At 37.6% G+C, this 8,661-nt stretch overlaps 1 pseudogene; it reads left to right on the top strand.

Annotated features, from left to right (window-relative positions):
- The window catches only part of LOC130554153 (NACHT, LRR and PYD domains-containing protein 3-like), a 13,081-nt pseudogene extending 7,041 nt beyond the window's left edge, over window positions 1-6,040 (top strand).
- The last annotated feature ends 2,621 nt before the right edge of the window (window positions 6,041-8,661 follow it).

The raw sequence follows: 8,661 nt of genomic DNA, 5'->3' as shown, positions 1-8,661 counted from the left end.
CGTCTCTCTCCTGCTCAGTGGTCGGCTCTGGTGTTTGTGTTACTGAACTCAGAAGAGAAGCTGGATGAGTTTAATCTGAGGAAATATGATCCATCACATGAATGTCTTCTGAGGCTTCTGCCAGTGATCAAAGCATCCAGAACAGCTGAGTGAGTCATTTAACTGCAGTTTATTCTCAACAGTTATTCTTTTTCATGGATGTTTTAATATCATCCCCTTAATGCCATGTTGCTTTGTTGCTGTAACAATAAGGTGCCAATAATGTTTACAACAATTTACTAACATACTACACAGTCATGGCCAAAAGTATTGGCAGTGACATAAATGTTGTATTTAGTTTCTGCTTAAGATGTTGTGGTGTTCATTCACATTGTTTATAGATTATTGTTCAGAGTGATCAGATGCATTTTAAATAATTGCAAAAAAAGCAACTCCCCAGATGTCAATCCCATATAGAGAACCTGTGGTCAGTCCTTAAAAGGCGAATAGACGGGCAACTCCGAGCACTAATAAGTCAAGAATGGATCACCATCAGTCAGGATTTGGCCCAGAAGCTATTATCCAGCATGTCAGAGCGATTTGCAGAGGTTATGAAAAACAAGGCTTAACACTGTAAATATTGACTATCTGCATAATTGTTTTTGCCAATAAAAGCCTTTAAAACCTTTCATACGCTTATCATTGTTTTCCAGTATAGTCATTTTGGCCATCTGCAATACCATGCTCTGTACAGTCTTCTACATCTTTGTGTGTTTTTCTCCTGTAAAGCTGCGTTGAAACAATGCACATTGTACAGAGCGCTATATAAATAAAATTGAATTGAATTGATTAAGAGGAGAGGATAACACAGTGTAATCTAGAGAAAAAAACAACAACTATCTACTTGACTCAACTAGAGACACACTGATTCAGGACCTTGGTGATCCAGAGACCAACTTACAGGCCAGAGGGCTTCACCTGAATGACACCTAAAGGAGGTGTGGACCATAACATGTGCAGCTAGAAGACTGAAGTTTTTAAGCAGAAGTTAGCAAAGGACTCAGGAGTTTAATGGCTCAGATCACTTAGCAGCGGCTCTTACCTTTGCAGCAGCGGCCTGAGTCCCATTCACAAAACCAAACAAACCCCAGTAATGAATCAGACTTATAGCAACTTATCATTTTTTGAATGTTTACAGAACTGCAGTGGTATGGATATGTTGGAAGATGATTTTATTTATTTATTTAATTGACTTTTAATTGCTGGTCATAGTTCTCTAGCAGGTGGAGAATTGCTGATGTTGGTGTAGGTGTTACTATATTTTAACTCACTGTTGTGTTGTTATTTCTCTCTCAGTCTGAGTTACTGTAATCTGACAGAGGAAAGTTGTTCATCACTGGCGTCAGTTCTCAGATCAAACTCCTCAAGTCTGACAGAACTGTACCTGAGCTTCAATAAACTGCAGGATTCAGGAGTGAAGCTGCTCTCTGATGGACTGAAGAATACAAACTGTAAACTGAAGACACTGAAGTAAGAAAATCATTAAACAATAAGTGTGCGTGTGTGTCCTAATATGAATTCAGATTTGATGTGGTAGCTCTACTTGTATTGTGTTCTTAGATGAACTCATTCTTCTTGCATTATTATCATTTCTCAGTGTCTTTAAATAAAAGCATTTGCTAAATTTAGAAGTGCAGATGTATAATGTGGAAAGTTGCTATCCATTTGCTTAAAGTGAAACATGACACAGTTTTGCTGTTTCACTGGACACGTCTCACATCATGTTTTGCTGAAGGTTGCTGTCACTCGTGTTACTGGACATTGTCAAGAGCTCATCGAAAATGAATGAGATCAACTTTATTATTATATCTGAGTGTGAGTGCTACTAACATTTATATTTTAACTCACTGTTGTGTTGTTATTTCTCTCTCAGTCTGAGTGGCTGTAATCTGACAGAGGAAAGTTGTTCATCACTGGCGTCAGTTCTCAGATCAAACTCCTCAAGTCTGACAGAACTGAACCTGAGTCACAATAAACTGCAGGATTCAGGAGTGAAGCTGCTCTCTGATGGACTGAAGAATACAAACTGTAAACTGAAGACACTGAAGTAAGAAAATCATTAAACAATAAGTGTGCGTGTGTGTCCTAATATGAATTCAGATTTGATGTGGTAGCTCTACTTGTATTGTGTTCTTAGATGAACTCATTCTTCTTGCATTATTATCATTTCTCAGTGTCTTTAAATAAAAGCATTTGCTAAATTTAGAAGTGCAGATGTATAATGTGGAAAGTTGCTATCCATTTGCTTAAAGTGAAACATGACACAGTTTTGCTGTTTCACTGGACACGTCTCACATCATGTTTTGCTGAAGGTTGCTGTCACTCGTGTTACTGGACATTGTCAAGAGCTCATCGAAAATGAATGAGATCAACTTTATTATTATATCTGAGTGTGAGTGCTACTAACATTTGTATTTTAACTCACTGTTGTGTTGTTATTTCTCTCTCAGTCTGAGTGGCTGTAATCTGACAGAGGAAAGTTGTTCATCACTGGCGTCAGTTCTCAGATCAAACTCCTCAAGTCTGACAGAACTGAACCTGAGTGACAATAAACTGCAGGATTCAGGAGTGAAGCTGCTCTCTGATGGACTGAAGAATACAAACTGTAAACTGAAGACACTGAAGTAAGAAAATCATTAAAGCAATACAGTTAAACATGTGTTTGTAAATTGAATAGAGTTCACATAAAAGCCCATGACTTCACCTCTCTTACACTGTAAAAAATGCTTTCAATTGTAACTCATTTATATATACTGCTCATAATAGTCACAACCGTTTCATTATAATTCATGACTTTATTTGCTGTAAGTGTGACACGTTTTTCTTCTCTCTTCAGGTTGTGTAACTGCAGTATTGGATCTGAAGGTTGTGTTGCTCTGACTTCAGCTCTGAGATCAAACCCCTCACATCTGACACAACTGGATCTGAACTATAATAATCCAGGAGATTCAGGAGTGAAGATGCTCTCTGATCTAATGAAGGATCCACACTGTCAACTATAGAAACTAATGTGAGTTATTCGTTAACTGATTGAATCATTTTTTTAATTATTAACAATTGCCATTAATTACAAATGATTGTCATGTATTCTTTGTGCTCACATTTGTGCTGTAGTGTTTTACTCTGGTTATTATGTACATTTGGTGTGGTACAGTAGCAATACTTTTTTAGCTTTAGGTTTCTGCTTGTATTATTCTCATATGTGTATAATATTTTCTTTCTCTTCAATCTTTTACAGTATTGACTCTCATCGATAACAATCACATAGAGACAGTGGCATAACCAGAAAAGTGGCACAGGCGTGGCCTAAAAAACACATCGTCACCCCAACGCTGCCCATGAAGTCACATACTTGTGTATACTACAGATATATGCACCCTGCAGCACTCCATCACCGTCTCATCCGTCTCATTGCTATTAGATTATTAATGATAATCTTAAACTATAATTTATTTTATTATTAAGTTTATTTATTTTATTTAGCCTTGTTGTGCAAGTTCTCTGGAGCTTGTGCAGAGGCAGCAGCTTTTGCCAGAGGGGAACTGGAATCCCCTGGTTGGGCCTGGGTTCTCCTGAGGTTTTTTTTCTCCATTAGAGTTTTGGGTTCCTCGCCACCGTTTGCATACTGTTTTTGCACTATCTGCCTGACCGGGGGGGCTGCTTTAGAATCTTAAAGTTTTACTTAATTAATATTGCATATAGGAATTTATTATCTGTTATATTTGACCTGTGCTTCTCTCTCCTTTATCCTAAATGTGTGCTCTCACTGAGCGTGTGTGTGTGTGCGTACTCGTCTGTGTACGTACGTGTGTGTCTCTGTGTCTGTGTGTGTTGGTGCGTGTTGTGTGTGTGGAGTGTTTTGTGTGTGGGTGTGTCTGTCTTCTGTGTTTTCAACCTTTTCTTGTTTTTGCAGGTACAACTTTGATTGTTTTGCTTGTAGCCAATGTTTCTCATGTACAGCTGCTTTATAACAATGAAAATTGTAAAAGCGCTATATAAATAAAGTTGAGTTGAGTTGAGTTGAAGAGATTTGATACATTTTAAACAACTGGACAGTATTTAAAAAATAACAATGACCAAAAAACAGTACTGTACACCTTTACATATAGCTATTAACAAAAAGGTGCATTTACTTTTGGATATATTATTACATATATATTATATTATATATATCCCTTCTTTCTCACGCATGAAACACTGCAGTATTTAAAGTCTGTAGTTGTTTAATTCAAACAGTACAGGTCATTTATCTCCTTCAGACTTCTGTCATTTGCGCTCAAATATCTTCAGCTAACCTCTGTGTTTTTTACCACCTATTGCTTTCTCAGATCCATTTGTACTGAATTGAAGCTTTTATTTTATTTTGACTTTATTTGTACCTAGTGATGTTTAGAATATTTCTTATGTCACTGATAATGTATGAACATGATCATTTTAGGTTTCGTAGACCGCAACGCTGCATTGTAAACACAACAATTGAGGCGGAGAATTTCAGAGTTTTAGCTGTTAAAAGTCAGAAGCAGTGCTCGAAATGAAGGGGGGCTAGGGGGATCCAGGACCCCCCATAAGGCATTAGGGCCCCCCGTAAGACTTAAAGGGTCCCTCACATATTTTTATTTGAGTAAAAATGATCATGACAAATGGCAAATTTTGTGAATTAATTATTTACAATAATTTATATTAAGTTTGTTTATGGGATAGTTGTCATGTCTCTTTAAATTTTAAATGCAGCACCCCAGTCTAAAGAACGCTAAGCACAGGACATCGTTGACATGACTGCTTGATTGGCGTCGCTCCGGTGAAGCTAACTTCAGCTAAAAAATGGAGAATAATAAATCTCCACTCGCAGTCGGGAAAAGGAAGCTTCTACTTTTTTGAGGGGTAATTTTCTCTCTATATATATCTTTCAGCTATATTTATCAACTCCATGTTGGGGCTTTTGTATTCCTTGAGTAAATTATTATTAGGCCTGGTTCTGGGGTGCTAGAGATCTGGATGAAGATGAGTGACAGCTTCTTAGTAATTATAAAGGGAGTGCTGGTTGTGCAGTTTCTGTGCAATATATAGTAGGTAGTGCCTCAATATAAATATCTGGGAATACTGATTGATTCTAGACTTACATTTAAAGCTCAAGTTAAAAAGGTTTGTAAGCAGGTTAAGTATAATCTCTATAATTTTAAATTTATTAGAGATTACATGTCATTAGAGGCAGCTAAAATGTATATGTATTCTATGATTATTTCTCACATGACTTACTGTTTCACCACCTGGTCTCAGGCGAGTTGAGTGACTCTAAAACTATTAGAGTCCCTTTACAAATGTACACTTAGTCTTAATAGTCTTAAAGATAAGAAATCGGTACATTATTATCATTGTCCAATACTGGAAAAATATAATTTGTTAAGTTAGGAAAACATGATCAAGTATGCAAATGTATGCTTGATGTATATAATTATTAATGGTTTATCTTGTCCCCCTCTTAGTCAGTTAGTTCATATTAGAACAACTGATTATTACTCTACAAGAGGTGCATTAAGAGGAGACTGTATCATACCGCTTAGACGAAGTAAATTTAGTCAGTCTGCTTTTTCTGTCAAAGCTGCACGAGAATGGAATACTATTACGACAACTATAAGAGATTTAAATACATACAGTATGCTTTATTTAGGGTTCAATTGAAAAATTGGTTAATTAGTACTCCGATTTGTCAACACTAGAATCTTATATCTGCTCACTATCCTATTATTGTTTGTATTTTGTTTGCATTTTGTTTGTATTTTTAATTGATTCTATATTGTTTTCAATAGACTATGTATGATTTATATTGTGTAATTATTAAATTTACTAGTATGTATTTTTAATTAAATGTTCTTTAGGGTGACTTGTAATATATTGTCCAGGGACTACGGATGAAAAATAGCCTTTGCCTAATTCTGGTACATTTACAGGAATGTTTTATCAATGTACAATGTCCCTGTCAACTAAAATAAATATAATCCATTCAGAATTATATAAAACTTGTTTTTCATGCTGCTAAGACCAACGGCCACATACACGCTGCAAAGTTTCGGGAATTACATCGGCATATGAATGCGGGGTTCACTCTTGAAATAGCTATGATTGACATATTGATAGCCATAGTTAGTTCCTGAATAAAGGAGACTTTTGGACTGAAATGGTTGAATAGTCTGCTGACTGAGAGACTCACTCATAACAGTCCCTTGCCGACACCTACTGGACGTAACTATGTAAACAGCACTGAAATCGTTGAAAAATCCCCACTACACTAAAACACAGACTGACAGCCGGTCTTGTCACAATATTTTTAATATCTAATAAACTAGCTTCTTGCATTTAAACAAGTCTTTTGGAACAAACATTATTATCACATAGTGTCAATCATCCAGTTGTTTTTAGGGAAAATAGTAAATACTACATTGGTAAATAATGCTAGAATTATTCTGTTGGATGTACACTACTGTTCAAAAGTCATTTCTGTTCACCAAGCCTGCATTGATTTGATCCAAAATACCGTAAAAGAAGCCCGTTATTTTATGTGAGCTTGTTATTAATAAATAGTATATACTGTAGTTATGCATATTATGATCAAATATATTGTGTATTTTGTATAAATTGTATATTGCAAGACTAACCCCCACCCCCACCAAAAAAAGTCTTATGGTGGGGACCCCCATAAGACTTTATTCAATTCGAGCACTGGTCAGAAGTACATTATGAGGCTATGTGCAAAGTAGCCCATTATCTCATTTACCTTGATGATCATGTGTATAAATACCCCAGCGTTTCTTGTGTTTATTGTTGGTTATTCATTGTTGGTTATTGTCTGAACCCTCGGTGTACGGTTCAAAACTCGCTCAGTTTACCAAGCAGCCTCAGCAACTCTCCTGTATGGAGTCAGTATTTTCTTACGAATTAAAATGTAATTCATTGACTATTAAAGGGACAGCTCACCCAAAAATTAAAATTCTGTCATCATTTACTCACCCTCAGATTGTTCCAAACCTGTATAGATTTCTTTGTTCTGCTAAACACAAAGAAGATATTTGGAAGATTATCAGTAACCAAACAGATCTCAACCCCCATTGACTCCCTTAAGTATTTATTTTCCCTACTATGGCAGTAAATGGGGGATTAGATCTGTTTGGTTACTGACATTTAGCCCTCAGGAACATCGTCATCACGTTGCGGAGGTCCTCCAGCAGCTAAGGGACCATTAGCTTTGTTTAAAAGCAGAGAAGTGCAGCTTCCATCAGCCCCCAATCCAGTTCCTTGGGTATAACATCTCCCGAGACAGTATTACCATGGACGAGGGGAAGGTGGCAGCCATGCGGAACTGGCCCACGCCCAAGAACATCAAATGCTTCCTAGGCTTTGAGAACTTCTACCGCAACTTCTATCATCAAAAACTTCACCCCAGTCACCAATTTGATGAAAGGCAAGCCCAAGTCCCTGTCCCACTCTTACGTTCCACTCCACTCTTCTGCACCACTCCGTCAATCTTGGGCATCCGGTTCCTGTCTGCATCCCTGCCGGCGGTTTGTTTGTATCCCTGCACTTGCACTTCGTTTTAATATTACTGTATTTTATTATTGTTACTTATCACTGTCCTTGCTAACTTATCCTGATATCTCAATAACCCTGTTATTGTTATTTACTTGAAGATTCTAAACCAAAATTGATAGTTAACTTAACGCCATTAGCATAGCATTAGCATGTAACTTGCTTTCTGTTTACACTGTGGAATATCATCTTGCCTCTGGTTTGTCTTGTGTGCTAACTGTTTCTCTTTTTAAGCGATTATACTACGATTCATCGAGCAACCTTGGTAAGTCAGAATTGCACTTCAAACCCGGTGAGTTATGGCTTCTATTCATATTATTGTTACTTGCACCTCACGTCATATGTTTAGCTTAGCCTTCTCTGTCAGCTGCGAGGGCTTTATATGCGATAAATGCAGGGAAATAGTTAGGCTGACAGAGAAGATCTTAGAATTAGAGTCTCGCATCCAATCTTTATCTGAGGATAGTAAGAGTTTAACGACGATAGAAAACACTTTGGATGCGAGCAACATTAGCGCACACAGCTTGGTTCCGGTTTAAAATCCCCCGCAGCTGGGAAACTTTGTGATTGTGACGGCGTAGTCGCAGGACAAAACATCACTCTACCGTTCCGATTACAGTCTCGAACAGGTTTGTCCCGCTCAGTGACGCATCGACTGAGAAACCTGCTGAAAGTGCCCTAGTTATCGGTGATTCTATTGTTCGGAACGTTAACATAGAGGCACCAGCCACCATAGTCAAATGTTTACCGGGGGCCAGAGCGCCTGACATCAAGTCAAAAAGGCTAACTAATTGTAACTTCAGTAAGATTGTTATTCACGTCGGCACAAATGATGTTCGACTCCGTCAATCGGTGCCTGCAGAGTGGTGCCTGCAGAATGATATAGTTTTTATAAATGACTGGAAGAGTTTTGAGGGCAGACCTGACCTGTTGAAACGAGATGGTCTCCATCCCTCCTGGGCTGGGACTTCCATCCTGTCTAGAAATATGGCAAAAAGTCTTAATAATGCTAAAGCTTGACTCACTGGGGCCCAGGTCAGG

The sequence above is a fragment of the Triplophysa rosa genome, linkage group LG5 (genome assembly GCF_024868665.1).
Source record: "Triplophysa rosa linkage group LG5, Trosa_1v2, whole genome shotgun sequence".
Classification (NCBI taxonomy): Eukaryota; Metazoa; Chordata; class Actinopteri; order Cypriniformes; family Nemacheilidae; genus Triplophysa; species Triplophysa rosa.
This window is presented reverse-complemented; position numbering and strand designations above follow the sequence as displayed.